Source organism: Dama dama, chromosome 6 (genome assembly GCF_033118175.1).
Source record: "Dama dama isolate Ldn47 chromosome 6, ASM3311817v1, whole genome shotgun sequence".
Lineage (NCBI taxonomy): Eukaryota > Metazoa > Chordata > Mammalia > Artiodactyla > Cervidae > Dama > Dama dama.
Genome location: NC_083686.1, coordinates 29,689,256 through 29,704,972, shown reverse-complemented (window position 1 = coordinate 29,704,972; position 15,717 = coordinate 29,689,256).

The window sequence follows — 15,717 nt, the reverse complement described above, 5'->3', positions numbered from 1 at the left end:
TAGACACTGAAAATATGTAACTAAAAAGCTGAAATTTTAAAAAGAAATTAGAGAACCTAAAAAGTGAAAAAGCAAAAAAGTAAAATAGCCTGAACTTTTAATTTATTGACACATTTTAGAGGAATGAAGAAAAGATGTTTGTACAAGAGAGGATATAGGAAAGAATTCTCCTATTGAAAGGCCAGTGTATAATCAACAAAGAGTCTGGGTGAGTGTTCACAGTTGGGGTTCATAGAAATAGAAAATCATTATGAAAATGTATACCGGACTTGGTTACAGGGTAAACAGCAAGAGAATAATAAATATTGTAAGCACTGACACTCTGAGGTAAAGTAAAAATGCTAAGATACATTAGAGACAACACAGGAGGACAAAAGTCATATTGGTACATATTATAGATGAAGAAGAAACTAGGGGAAAAAAGCAAATCTATGCCAATTAAAGGGAGAGTAGTTATAAATAATCAATCATTTATTATTTCTTATATTTGTGAAGGAAAATTAGATGATCCATGCTATGGAAAAGATTGATATATAAGTCCATTTTTGTATCATTTTTAAAATGAAAGGAATTGGATTTCATCTATAATTTATTTCACTCATATAAACTGCCAAAAGAGTATGGCCTAAATTTTTAAACTGTGGGTTGAAACCCACCAGTGGGTCACAAAATCAATTTATTCAGTGACAATGAGCATTTGAAAATAGAATAGAAATTCTGAGTGCCTTTCATAGGGTAGGGGTACTTACTGTTTTGTGACACTGTTCTGTGTATGTGTATGGTTGAAAAAGCCTGAAAGCTACCAACCCATATGACATCTCCTAAATCCTTCCAATTCTGGTGTACAGCAACTCTGGATGTTTAACAGGTTGGGTTCTGTAGACAGGAATCCTTTTGCAGGATTCCAGGTACTTCTATCTGGGAATAACACTAGTTTCTGCTGAATGGAATTTGACTTAAGGTGTCTCTCCACTTTGGACTGAACCAAGAGAGCATTTAATTATTAAAGAACCAAGGAAAGAATAAACATCATTGGCCCCATCTTGAAGCAAGTCCAAAGCTATGGAGCTGGTAGATATAAATAAGGGGAAGCTCCATCACATGAAAATATTTCTGCTATGTTTCTCTGTATGAGTTTACCGGAATTATCCATTTAATTGGAGGCATTCTAAATACATAAATTAAGGTAAAAATAAGTGATCTTTTTTTAAAGTACATTGGTGTTGCAGGTATTGGAAACATTTATTTGCATTTCTTGGCTATATATATGCATAAACTTTGCACATCCTGATTCTTTATAGAGCAGTTGGTACAGAATTTATAAGAATACATATGAGGTCTGCTGGCTTTTCACACACTAATTTAATAAAAAGGAGCTCAGTCTATCCTTCCTTATTATATTTTTTTGTTACTATCCATAAGAGCCCATTTTTGGACTTGTGGGAAGGATGATGCGCTGTGTAAACAGGCCAGTCCTGTGACATATAATTCCAGAGTACTGCCATGGAGGCTGTGGTGGATGGAAGTGAGTTCGGTTTCCTAACAGCCTGTTCTGCTTGTGCGTCGGTAGAGATTCTGGTGAACCTCAGGAAGGACTCTTGACACCTGACCACAGTTGGGTGAGATTAATTTTTTTTTTTTTAATTTATAGCCTTAACAAAATTTCATTACACTGATGAATTTTCACTTCATGCACACCTCATGTATATATGACATTTTTTGGGGTATGTTTTATGGTCTTTGACCAGACTATGCTCTCAGTCTTGCAAGTAAAAATTGTAGGGCTTTCATCACAAGTGACTCTGATACAACCAAACATATTCATATAAAAACAATAAAATTAAACCTTGAGAGAAGCTGGTTTATGTCCAAGCAAGCACACATAGAGTGATTCTATAGGCAGCTGATATAAAAATACTTTATCAAAAAATAGGAGCCTTTGAAACAACACAAGGTTTATTTTATAGTGAAGCCATCTTTGCTACCTCTAGTATTCTCCTATGGATTTCTTGCCTTTCATCAGCAGTTTTTGACCTCATTTTAGTAATGCTGAGGCAACATTTTTTTTTGCTTCAACTTAACAGTTTTAATTAATAGTACTTATTCAGCTCATGCTTAGCAGTTTTATTTTTGTGAAGCAATTTATAATCATTTTTGTTAGTTATTCTAAATTGAGATTTAGAATGGAATGTCATAAAGAAAGTGCTTCGTGTTTGAAAAAAGACTATTCCTACCCAGCATTTGTCTAAATAGCATAATTATGGCAGTATTACTCACAGCTTGTTAATTATCTAATCTGTAGATGTAAATACCTCACACTTCAACCTGCAATTATGGAAGGTCTGCTAACCTGAATTGTGATGTTCAACTTATACCTGTAAGAATTCTTCAGGTAAAGTTGACTGTGTGTCTATGGCTAAAACACTATTAAAGGTAAAGGAAGTTAGAGTAATAATATAAATGATTAGACCCTAATGACAATCTAAATTAATAGTATGTATAAGGCTGCCATACCATTAGAAATCAAGAGTATGGAATAATACAACTTTTAATGATGTAAAAGTAATACATGTTAATAGTCTATGTATTGATGTGTTTGTAGCAATATCAAACTGGTAATTGGAAAACACCTTTTCCCATGATATGAATCAAGATTGTCACTAGAATATGTATTTTTAAATGGAATTGCTAGATTTTGCATACAAAAGGCAAAAAATTAGCATAAGCAATATTTTTTAAATATTTATTTATTTATGTATTTATTTGGCGGCATCAGGTCTTAGTTGTGGTGTGTGGGCTTAATTTCTCCATGGCATGTGGGATCTTGGTTCTTCAACCAGGGATTGAGCCCATGTCCTCTGCAGGGCGAGGCAGATTCTTAATCACTGGACCACTGGGGAAGTCTCAGCATATCCCATTGCATATTAAAATAAGCAATATTTTAATGATCCTGCATTTACTACTTTTGTATACATTATAGAATTCAATGTAAAAATTCAAAGCTCTGAAATTAGACAGTTTGAAATGAAATGTGATGTTCTAATTACATTAACTCAGTACACAATTTTTGACTCTTCAGAGACCTGCTAATCTTTGGATTATGTGTACCTCAGTTTGCCTTTTGCACCTGCCTTTTGGGCTTTTACTTTACACTTGTAAGATTTTTATGAGAGAAGCCCTCCAGAGAGAGATATGGGGAAACACTGACCACCTTCCTTGCTTGCTGGTGTCTCTGTCAAGGAGGAATGGTGGGAAGAGGAAAACAGGACCAACCAGGAAATTTTATATAAAGGAAACCTGGCACCCTCTGACTTAGAGCCATTTTTTTCCAATTTTAATGCAATTTTCAGACTATGGAATGATGAAAAATGAATGTCATGGAAAGTTTTCTTTCACTGATTACCATGGCGTTTATGAGAGAATGAAACTATAAATAACAACCGAGGTTTATGGGAAAAGACCCAATTAAAAAATTGGAATGCCAGGCAAACACATCCTCAACTGTGTCTCTTTTTTAAGGAAGGATTAATACAAACATGCAGCCACATGGTATCTGAATAGATATTAAATATGATAAAGGGATTTATGAATGTACAACTGTGACCTGAATGAAAGGGCATGTCTAAACATAATGAATCCAATTTTCTGCTTACACTGGCAAAGAAACCAACTACTGTGCCTAAAAAAACAGTTTAGTTTTATTAGCTAAATAAACAGACTAATCAACACCTCTGATCCCCTGCTCCCACTTACCCAAAGCTTTCTGAAAAAGCAGGGATGTTTCTCAAAGGCAAAGTATAGATGTTAAATGCTGAATTGAGGTTTTAAATACACCCAAATTCAAGTGATGGTTTCCATGGTGACCTTCTCACAGCTATTTACTTGGAATGGCAAAGCACCACCCCTTCAAATATCAGTTCCCTAAGTCCCTTTCGCCCTGTAGCTATGTGCTGAAAAAAGAGAGGCTGAAATGGAGAAGGGTATTTGGTGTTGGCAGGCACTTCTTCTGTCAATATGGATTCAGGTTCCTTCTTGGACCTGATTCTGGGATTCTACTGGAACTCCATCTCTTTTTTGCCACCCAGGGTGTTCTGGGTCTGGGCAGAGGAGAGTGTGGGTAAAGTGTGGGCGGGCCAGCAAGAGATGAGTTAGCTTCTGTGAGTCTCAGATTGAAAGAATCTAATGGGGAATCTTTGGAAGGAAAGTTATGACCAACCTAAACAGCATATTAAAAAGCAGAGACATTACTTTGCCAACAAAGGTCCATCTAGTCAAGACTATGGTTTTTCCAGTGGTCGTGTATGGATGTAAGAGTTGGACTGTAAAGAAAGCTGAGCACAGAAAAATTGATGCTTTTGAACTGTGGTGCTGGAGAAGACTCTTGAGAGTCCCTTGGACTGCAAGGAGATCCAACCAGTCCATCCTAAAGGAGATCAGTCCTGGGTGTTCATTGGAAGGACTGATGTTGAAGCTGAAACTCCAATCCTTTGGCCACTTGATGCAAAGAGCTGACTCATTTGAAAAGACCCTGATGCTGGGAAAGATTGAGGGCAGAAGGAGCAGGGGATGACAGAGGATGAGATGGCTGGATGGCATCACTGACTCAATGGACTTGGGTTTGGGTGGACTCCGGGAGATGGTGATGGACAGGGAGGCCTGGCGTGCTGTGCTTCATGGGGTCGCAAAGCATCGGACATGACTGAGTCACTGAACTGAACTGAACTGAATGGGGAATCTGATGTGAATTGGAAAATGGAGTCCTGAAGTAACACGTTCCAATATTTTTGCCTGGGAGATCTTAAAAGTCCAGTGTTTTAACCCAGGAAACAGCTGGGTGAATTTCACAGTACCTCATGTATAGTTTTGGGATTCCTTCATGGCCTGGTGGTAAAGAATCCACCTGCCAATCCAGGAGACACATGAGATGCGGGTTCCATCCCTGGGTCAGGAAGATCCTCTGGAGAAGGAAATGGCAGCTCACTCCAGTATTCTTGCCTGGAAAATTCCATGGGCAAAGGAATCTGGTAGGCTACAGTCCATGGGATCTCAAAGAGTCAGAAACAACTGAGCAACTGAGCATGCATGCATGTGTAGTTTATTAGAAATATACATGTATAATAAAAAAAGACAAAATGAGATGTAACTTTAATTATAAAAGAGAAATATAAATACAAAGTGTGTGTGTGTTTGTGTGTGTGTGTAGAGTTGTATGTTTCTGTCTATATAATGAGAAAATATATAGGACTCTCCTGTACTGCTAAATGATGATCAATAAGCCACTCAAAAAATCTGGGTAGTTCTCCAATGCATTTATTTTCTATAGTATTAGGATTCAAAAAAAGAAAGATGGGGATTCCTAAAATTTGGAATCTATTGTAATAATACAATAGCTAACATTTATTGAATGGTTCCTGTGTACCAGAACTACTGAGCATTCTGCATCTCTTTTATTAATGTAATCTTTACAACAACTAGATGAAATAGATACTTCTTACTAGTGCAGAAGCTGAAACTCAGGGCCGTTAGGTAGCACTGACCAGGGTAAGCAGGTAGTAAGGAATGTTCCAGGATTTAAACCCATGTAATTTGATTCTAGAGTTTAGCCTCAATCACGACCCAATGCTCCCTCTTCCTTGATGGTATCTCTATTTGAAAAGCATTTAACACATTCCCTGTTGTTTTCTCTCATACATATGTCCAGGTAAGTGTTAACTCTCACCCTTCCCCCTCCCAAGAACACAGGGATAGCCATTATAAATGTCAAATTTTGCTCAATGCCATTTTTTTGGTGCTTGACAAAATTGTAATTCTGTTATATATGGGGTTTTTCTCATGTGGAATCCACTTTACAGCTATTTAATGGGAAGCAAAGGAACATTCACCTTACATATTCACGAAACAGCTTATATAATGAGAAGAAGCTTGAAATTGGGGGGAGGATGTGGGCAGAGGGGAGGGAATGTAATATCTTGCGTATCATAAGATGGAAGACAGCATAGATGAAGGATGAGGTAAAAGAAGCAGAGAAAAGAAGGGAGCTATGAAAAAAACAAAAAACCCAAACAACCTTTGTCTAAGGAAAGTACATAAATGAAGACAGTTTGACAAAAATATCCAGACTAACAACACAGTGTTGGTGGTTTGGAATATATCTTTTAACCACATTTGAAAAGTAAAAACAATGCAACTACAATCCTAATAATTAGGAAAAAAAGGGCTTTGACTAATTGTTTCCTTATAGTAACACTCTTCTTTCATATACAGGGTAGATGTTAAAAATGAGACTTTAATGAACTCTGAGGGGAGACCTATATTTTAGAGAAAAGTACCTTCAGTAGTATTTACCTCCAGATAAATATAAAAATCCTAGGACTGCCTAAAATTGTGAAGAAACCATACTTCTACAGTACTGATTAGGGCTATGTGCCTGAGTGGGGTGGGGAGAGGGTTGTATTTATCAGGGGGCAGAAGGAGAGGAGACTTCAGGGTTTCCAACTAGATTTTCCTTTATGAAGATGAAAACATGAGAGAGTCACAGAGTTCTGATGGAAACATCACCCTGCGTTCTCCTCCACAAAGCAAATAAGCTTCTCAGTGTGACTTAAATAAACAATTTGTGTGATTTCCCTGAAGGCAAGTACAGTGTTATAGGGTGAGAAAAGGTATCATGTGGCAATGTGATTATTTCATTTACCTACTCTACAGGAACATTTATTGCCCTACCTGGGCATCCTCATCCATCTCCCATTGTTGGGTTTTACTGAGGGGATGAGGTCAGCAGCACGGAATGTAGAGACAGGAAAGCTGTCTTCAGTTGCCATCCCAGGAGGTGTAGAGGCAATAGCTCACCAGACTTCCTAGAGCAAATCTCCATCTATTCTCTCTCCATGAGGATTGTTGTCTGATCCTATATGTAATTAGCAAATTGCTTATTTGTATATTTATTTAGTATCTCTTTTCCATGGGAACTCTACAGTAAGCACCATGAGAACAAGCATTGTGTCACATCGTTAACTGTTGTTTATTCCCAATACTGAGCATGGTATTTGACACGTAAACTGTATAAATTGTTGAGTGAACAGAATTCAAAACAAAATTCAGAGTGAAGAGTAAAATCAACTAGAAGCGTGGCAGGTGATAAAAGACACCCTAACCCTAACCTTAACTCTAGGTCTAACATTGTGTTAGGACAGGGGTTTGCAGCCTCTGGGATCTAATGCCTGATGATCTGAAGTGGAGCTGATGAAATAATAATAGAAATAAAGTGCACCATAAGTGTAATGAGCTGGAATCACCCACAAACCATTCCTCACCCTTCGCAGCCCTCCACCCACCCTCTCAATCCCCTACCACCCTGCCACCCTCAGTCTGGAAAAATTGTCTTCTACGAAAATGGTCCCTGGTGTCCAAAGGTTGGGGACCACTTGGGTTAGAATATCTTTATAGGGACTTTTTAAGACACGAAAGACACCATGATATAATGGGAAAGAATACTGTCTGCTTTCATGATTTTTTAATTCTGTTCTCAGAGTTTAAGAAAGAAATAAAAATGTGTAGAAGGCATCTATTTCTCTCTTCTTCTGACCTTACTCCCACCCCAATCTACTAATTGAGTGTAGGATTACAGTGAGGTTTGCAGCTCCATAGGAAATAAGAGGATGAATTTAATAGTGAAGACTATTCCAGTGCTTATTTCCATGCCAAGCTGTGGCCTTAAATCAATCAATATCACTTTAAAGAGATAATATTCTTGCTCATTCGGTTGAAGATAGAATATGGATTGAGGCATTCAATATGTTTGATGGACCAAGAGGGCTATTTAATAATATTTTGGCACTATAATTGTCTTTTCTTTGCTTGGTTACTGAACTACCAGTAGTACCCCACCTTTACCACTTGACTAAGAGCCCACCACCACCATAATAGTAGAGGGCTTCCCAGTTGGCGCTAGTGGTAAAGAACCCCCCTGCCAATGCAGGAGACATAAGAGACATGGGTTTGATCCCTGTCTCTTCCTGGGTCAGGAAGATCCCCTGGAGAAGGGAATGGCAACCCACTCCAGTATTCTTGCCTGGAAAATTCCATGGACAGAGGAGCCTGGAGGGCTACATTCCATGGGGTCGCAAAGAGTTGGGCTCTGAAGCGACTTAGCATGCAAGCACTCCTAGAATAAACAGTAGAGTGAAGCCTCAACCCCAGATTGGTCAGACTCCAAAGCTCATGCTCTTTCCTCTTTGACTCCTGTTACAAAGCAAATCTTCATAGCCAGATCGTCCTATCAATATAAGGATTAGGACAGTTACATCCCACTTGATACCAAAACTTTCAGGTAAGTGCCTGGTTGTTAATCAGATAATTCCAAGGTTTTAGCAGTCTCAGTTCAAGGCTAAGTGGTGGAACACCTGTGTTCAGTTCCTGGCTAACCTTGCCCTGATCTCATCTTTATCTTCTAAACAGAGTTCATAAGAATGGTTGTGAATCATTAATGATTGTAGAGCACAGGGTAAGGTAGATTAGTGGATTCACTCAAGAAAAGAACTAAAGATTATTACTAAGAAAGAATATCTCACCATTGTGCTACATTTTGGTTCAAAACTTGGAAAGACTGTGGAAAAGAAAAATAATTACTTAAGACCACCATCTATGGTCAAAATTTCTTTATGTAAGATTAAGAAGACAAGACACTCAAGGATTCATTAGACATATTTATTTGATATTTCAGCTCCATTTATTTTTTCACCTCCTTTATTGCTCCTGATTTTATTGTTTATTACTTTTGGTAACACTATTTTTCAACTAAAACAATGTTCCTAAAATTGTTCTGTGCTTCTTTATCAGTAATGATTCAATATTTGGCAGAGATTAGGGGTCACGGAGCTAGAAACCAGAGTCATACAGGTAGAAGGGAGATGACTTTTGTGGAAGTGATTAGTAATGCAAACTGGGAAGAAAAAATTAAGCTAGGTTGACCAGAGGAATATAAATACTTTAGAAAGTTAATCTATTACTCTACCATTTTCTTTGACTTTTACTTCATCGTGAGAATGGTTAGGGTGTGGGCTCTGGGTTTGTTATTCTAGTTTTATTAGATTGTCTAATTTAAGTGACATGGGAATGTCCACTTCACTGGATGTGCTTTTAGTGCCTCTGAGGAATTGACCCCACATCAACCATCATTTTAAATCTAGATGAACCTACACGAGGTAACAGGATGCTCTGCTAAATATTTTGAACTAGTACTTTCACACCTCCCTCCAGCTCTAAAATGCGAGATGTAGTCTTTCGGTCTGTTTCTTTCTGCAGTGGTGTCTCAGAGTAGTTTTGTGGCATTCCAATCATTGATGCAATATAATTGACTCAGTCTGCTGCAACCATGAAGTTGGCCAAGTGAAGTGGCATGGTAGAGTCTGCAATAAAACAAAACAAGAGGTGTAAAGACATACTAACAAGACTTCAAAGGTAGATCTTTTCATAAATAAACATGTTTACATTCCAGTGTGTGTGTATGTGTGTGTGTGTGTGTGTGCGTGCGCGTGCTTGATCATGTCCAACTCTTTTCGACCCCATGGACTATAGCCGTTTTCTGTCCATGGAATTTTCCAGGCAAGAATACTGGAGTGGGTTGCCATTTCCTCTTCCAGAGGACCTTCCCAACCCAGGGATTGAACACGCATCTCTTGTGTCTCCTTCATTGGCAGATGATTCTTTACCACTGCGCCACCTGGGAAGCCCTTACATTTCCAGTATATTTTATTAATGTAGTCTGCCTTTAGTTTTAACCAGGGTTGGCAAAGTGTGGGCTTAAGTCTGGCCACAACCATTCATTTGCATATTACCCACAGCTGATTTCTCGCAACAGTGGCAGAGTTGAGAGTAGTTGAGACATAATGAATGGCTGTCAAAGCCAAAATCACTTACTATCTATACAGAAAAAGTCTGATGACCCCTGGCTTAAACTAATTTCTAATCCTATTTCTTACTGAGTGTACATTCATGAAATATAACAAGCCCCTAAATTTAAACTGTTTGGAAAACAGATATTTGTTTTGAAGCCATTAGAGCACATCATTCAAAAAAAATGACATGACCCATAATTTCCAAAATAAAAACTTCCATATGGAAGCCAGGGCATTCTAAGGCTCTAAATACTGAATATGTCAGTTTCTTTCTTTGAAAAGAAATGGAAATAGATATATAAACACACAGTAGTTACAATTTTTTACTGGTTTCCTGATCTTAACACTCCTGCTGGAGTACCAATACTGGTATTATCCATATGGCATAATAGTGAAGGAGTAGGGTCAAGGGCCTTGAGTTCAGTTTATTTTACCCACAAAAGACTAAAAGTTTCATATTGATTATGGATCTGCAAGAGTAATCAAAACTTACTGGCTCATTAAGGAGTTAAATATGATCCAAGATCAACTAAAATAACTGCTGTCTCAGCGATGTAATTTATTGTTAGTGCTTGCTATAGTCACTCGTATGAAAGAGTGACCACTCACTGAATATTTCTGATTGTTGTTGAGGTACAACAAATTGACTTTATTCACTCATAGGATGGCAGGCACTAATTCCTAGGAAAACAATTCACTTTTAAAATTCAGTACATTGTTTTAAGACAGTTTTAAAATCAAGGTATTCTTTTGAAAAAAAATATTATTGGGACTTCCCTGGTGGTCCAGTGGTTAAGATTCCACATGCCCAGTGCAGGGGCTCAGGTTCGATCCCTGGCGGGGGAACTAAGATCATGCCTCCTGCAAGGCACAGCCAAAAAACAAAACAGAACAAAAAATCCTACTCTCCAAGACCAAATTCTCTTGTTTCACACTTTTTGAAAGAAAGGTGAAGAGAAAACATTGATTGTTAAGAGAAGAAAAAAAATGTAGAGGGTTATCTCTGAAAACAAAACAACTTTGTGTTCCAAGCCCCTAAGCATCATGCAGGAATTGTACCTATCAGCAGTCTATTCTATTGGTAGCTCTACTCATGTGAACCTAGCAATAGCTGCAGGAAAACTGCTTATGAAATACAGGGAAGTCACAAGATTTGAAATGTGGATATGTGCCTCGGGGCTTTAAAATATGGCCCCATTTGACTTGAGCTTTTATCAAAATTGAATATGCTTTACTACCAAACTTAATTTTACCAAGAATTAAGTGCCAAGTTTACGTCTGAACTTGATTCTTTGTCTGTCCCATAGTCACCACTCATATGGCTACTCAACCTTTATTTGAAGAGGTAAAATGACAGTTTCAGAACTTTGAGAACGGCATGCTCCTCTCAGAATGTAGTATTCAACTGTACAAGTAACATCTTGTAGGATTATAGCTTGTGTGTATTTATTCCCTGTATGTTTGATTAACAGGCTGACCTGGATACTACTGCTGCTAAATGAAATACCCCAACATTTAGTAGCTTACAATAATCATTTTATTATGCTCACAGGTTCTGTGGGTCAGGTCAAGGAACAGCAAGATTACTTGTCTCTGCTCCACAGTGTCTAGGATTTTAGCTGAGAAAATGCAAGGGCTGAGGGGTGATTCGATGACTGGGGGCTAGAATCATTTGGAGGCCCCTTCACTCCTATGAATGGAGCCTGTCTGGAAAGGCTAGAACTGTCAACTGGACTGCCCATAGCTGGCTTCTTCATGTGGCACTTCAAGTGGTTTGGCTGGGAGCCAAGCATGTTAGCCTTAGGACAGTTGGATTTCTTATGTGGCAGCTCAAGGCTCCAAGCATGACTGTTCTAGCAAACAAAGTGATAACTGCATCATCTCTCATGACCCAGCCTTGAAAGCATACAGCTTCACTTCCACTGTATTCTGTTGGTCAAAGCAGTCCCAAGACCATCCAGATTCCAGGAGAGGAGAGTTAGACTCTGCCTATTTATATGGGAGTGGTAAGGTTATATTGGCTTCCCCGGTAGCTCAGCTGGTGAAGAATCTGCCTGCAATGCAGGAGAGCCCAGTTTGATTCCTGGACCAGGAAGATCCCCTGGAGAAGGGATAGTCTACTCCAGTATTTTTGGGCTTCCTTGGTGGCTCAGACAGTAAAGATTCCACCTGCAATGTGGGAGACCTGGGTTCAATCCCTGGGCTGGAAGATCCCCTGGAGGAAGGCATGGCAACCCATTCAGTATTACTGCCTGGAGGATCCCGTGGACAGAGAAGTCTGGCGAGCTACAGCTCATGGGGCCGCAGGGTTGGACATGACTGAATGAGCACACACGCGAGGTTACATTGGAGACGAGGATGTGGGAATGGGGATTTTTAAAAAGCTTTCCCCAAGAGTAAACTTGTAGTAAAGTATACATATTTTAAGACTCTCAAGTCAACATACAAGCCAAAAAACTCAAGCAATATGATAATCCCATTAGGTGAATGTAAAAAGGAACACATTTGAGTCAGTTCTAATGAGGTGGATGAACCTAGAGTCTATTATACACAGTGAAGTAAGTCAGAAAGAAAAATACAAATAGCATATATTAACACATATATATGCAATCTGGAAAGATAGTACTGACGATCCTACTGGGAGGGCAGCAAAGGACACAGACAATTTGGACACAGTGAGGGAAGGAGAGAGTGGGTTGATATGAGAGAATAGCATTGAAACATACATATTACTGTGTGAAACAGCCAGTGGGAGTTCAGTTTATAACACAAGGAACCCAAAGCCAGTGCTCTGTGACACCCTAGAGGGCTGGGATGGAGAGGGAGGTGGGAGAGGGGTTCAGGAGGGAGGGGGCATATACATACCTAATGCCGATTCATGTTGATGTATGGCAAAAACAATCACAATATTGTAAAGTAATTATCCTCTAATTAGAAAAATGGATGAAAAAACCATTAGCTGAATACACTGCCTTTTTTTTTTTTTTTTTTCAGAAAAGGAGAGAGACTTTTATTTCTTTTAATTGAACAAGTGCCACCATCTAACCTTTAGAGTAGAAACATCTTCTGCAAGCCTTTGAGCAAAGGGAGGTGTTGAATGTTAGAAGTGACTCAGTTCCTTGGCAACATTACCGAGACCCTCTTTGGGAAATATGCCCTGCCACACTGGCCAAAAAAGGGGATACACAATTGAGAAAATATAAGTATTCAGTGAAATGTTAACATTTTTATGATTTGATATTTATAAGAATTGGATGTCTAGAAGTCATCTCAAACCAGCTATATTCAAAACAGTGTTCTATTTCTTCTTCCTAAATCAAAACAGTGATTTTTGTCTTCTCCAAATTTGGTCTTCATCAGGTATTAGGAAATAGCACAATTTCTCAGTCAAAACTTAGGAGTCATCCTTGATTTTTCTTATCCTTCCAATTCTTCAATCTAATCTACCACATCCACTTAGTTTTACCCCTAAAGTGCTTCTGAAATTCACCCACTTCTCCCCATCTCTAGTACTCTCTCCCTAATGCAAACTATCAGTTTCTTTCTAATCCATCTCCGTTTAGTATCGTTGTTCAGTCACTCAAGCCGTGTCTGACTCTTTGCCACCCCATGGACTGCAGCATGCCAGACCTCCTAGTCCTTCACCATCTCCCAGAGCTTGCTCAAGCTCATGTCCATTGAGTTGGTGATACCATCCAACCATTGTCCCCTTCTCCTCCTGCCTTCAATCTTGCCCAGCATCAGGGTCTTTCTAATGAGTCATTTAGTATTAAGAACACATTTTCCAAATCCTAAATTTGATCATGTGCCACCCTTGTTTGTAAGTCTTCGGTAGCTTATGATTGCTCTTAGAACACGGTATTAATTTCTTTCTGGCTCTATGAAACTGCATAATCTGGCTCCTGCCTTCCCCAAACCTCACTTCATACCTTCCTTTGCTCCTGTACTCTACCCTCACCAACCCTCAACTCCCAGTAGTCTTTGAAACTGTTGTCTCTGTCTGTTTTCCTCACAGTTTTCCACACAACTGACTCTTAAAGTCAGTTGTTACCTCCTCAAGTCTTTCCTGACCAGCCAATGTAAAGTACTCTAGCTTATTACTCTCTTGTTTACCATCATATTAATTTCTGTAATAGAAATTATTTTGTACATTTGCTTACTTGTTTATTGCCTCTCTTCCCAACTAGAATTTAAGCTCCTTGAAGACAATTGCCTGGTCTGTCTTGCTCACCCCTGTTTCTTTAGTATTTCATTGGATCTTGTACATAATAGACATTCCAAAAATACTTTTTTGAAAAATAAATGAAAGGTTGTTTAAAACAAAGAGAAATCATAGCTTAAGCCTAATTTCTCATGAAAACATATCCTTATTTTACTAAAGAATATGACTGAACACAAAAGATGATTTTTAAATTAACAGCCACAAAAAAGTAAAAACTCACAAGTGCTTTCTGAGTTCAATCCAGTCTTTCAAGTGGGATCTTGCTATATCTGAAGTTGTGGTTGTCATCAACTCAGCCTAAGCTTCATTTATTCATTCTTTATTTATTCATTCAGTTTTTAGTGAAAGCATCCTATATTCATGGGATTGTACTAGAGGAGGAGAATCTGAAAATGTAACACATCCATCTCCTACTCTCACAGAACTTACAATTTTGTGGGGGAAATGAAGAACACATACTGAAAGCCTCATTACATGAAATGTAAGTGGCACAACCTAAAAGCTATCCATACAGAAAAGAGAGAGTTCTTTTGTACTGAACTAATCAGAGAAGATAATAGGGATTAGGTAGCAAGCACTGTAATTTGGTATTATTGTTTAGCTGCTAAATCGAGTCTGACTTCTTGACCCCATGGAGTGCAGCCCGCTGGGGTCCTCTGTCCATGGGATTTTTTGGGCAAGAATACTGGAGTGGGTGGCCATTTCTTCCTCCAGGAGATCTTCCCAACCCAGGGATCAAACCCTTATCTAGTGCATTGGCAGGCCGATTCTTTACTGCCGAGACACCAGGGAAGCCCAGCACTTTAACTGGATGTTTAAAAATAAAAAGGCTTTCAATAGTTGGAGATGGAAGTGGAGGAAAGAAAGGCATTCCTGGTAAAATAAATTGGTCCCTGCCAGTAACCAGGACCAAGAAAATGAAATGCATGTTTAGGAAATGGTGAGATGCCCATACATCAAACTATGTATGGGGTCAGTAGCAAATACTGCTGGCTGAAACCTGGTCAAGCAAGGTCACTAAGTCAAATAATTTGGACTTTATTCAGTAGTTGATAAAGAGCTTTGAAAGTGTTGTTGTTTAGGGAGGGCAGGAGCTTAATAAAACAGTGCTTTAGGAGATTAACCTAATTATGTGCAGTTTAGACTGAAAACAGGGGTGGGTGGGTTGTAAGGAGCCCAGACTTTTTCTACCAAAGACCATGTAATCTTAACTTTCTTCATGTATCTCCTAGGGATGGATTGAGGAATCATGGTAGAGTGGAAAATGTGGAAGTTTAGGCCTAGTTTCAGAACCCTGGCTCCACAACTATGGCCCATGTTTCTGATCTTCTGTTTCCTTAACTGGATAATTTTTATCCTGTCTCACAAAGATTAGGAAGTTTTTGACATATGGTAGCTATTATTAGTTATTGAACACAGCATTGAATTTATTTGTTTAAAATATCTTAGCATCACACTGGACTACTTCCATCTGCTTGATTGGTGGTCTATGATAAAGCAAGATGATGAAAGCAGTTTGTTAGGATGGCACCACTATACCTAGTATGTCATATTTTCTTCTGTATTCTCTGAAAAATCACCTCCATCTACTTGATTACC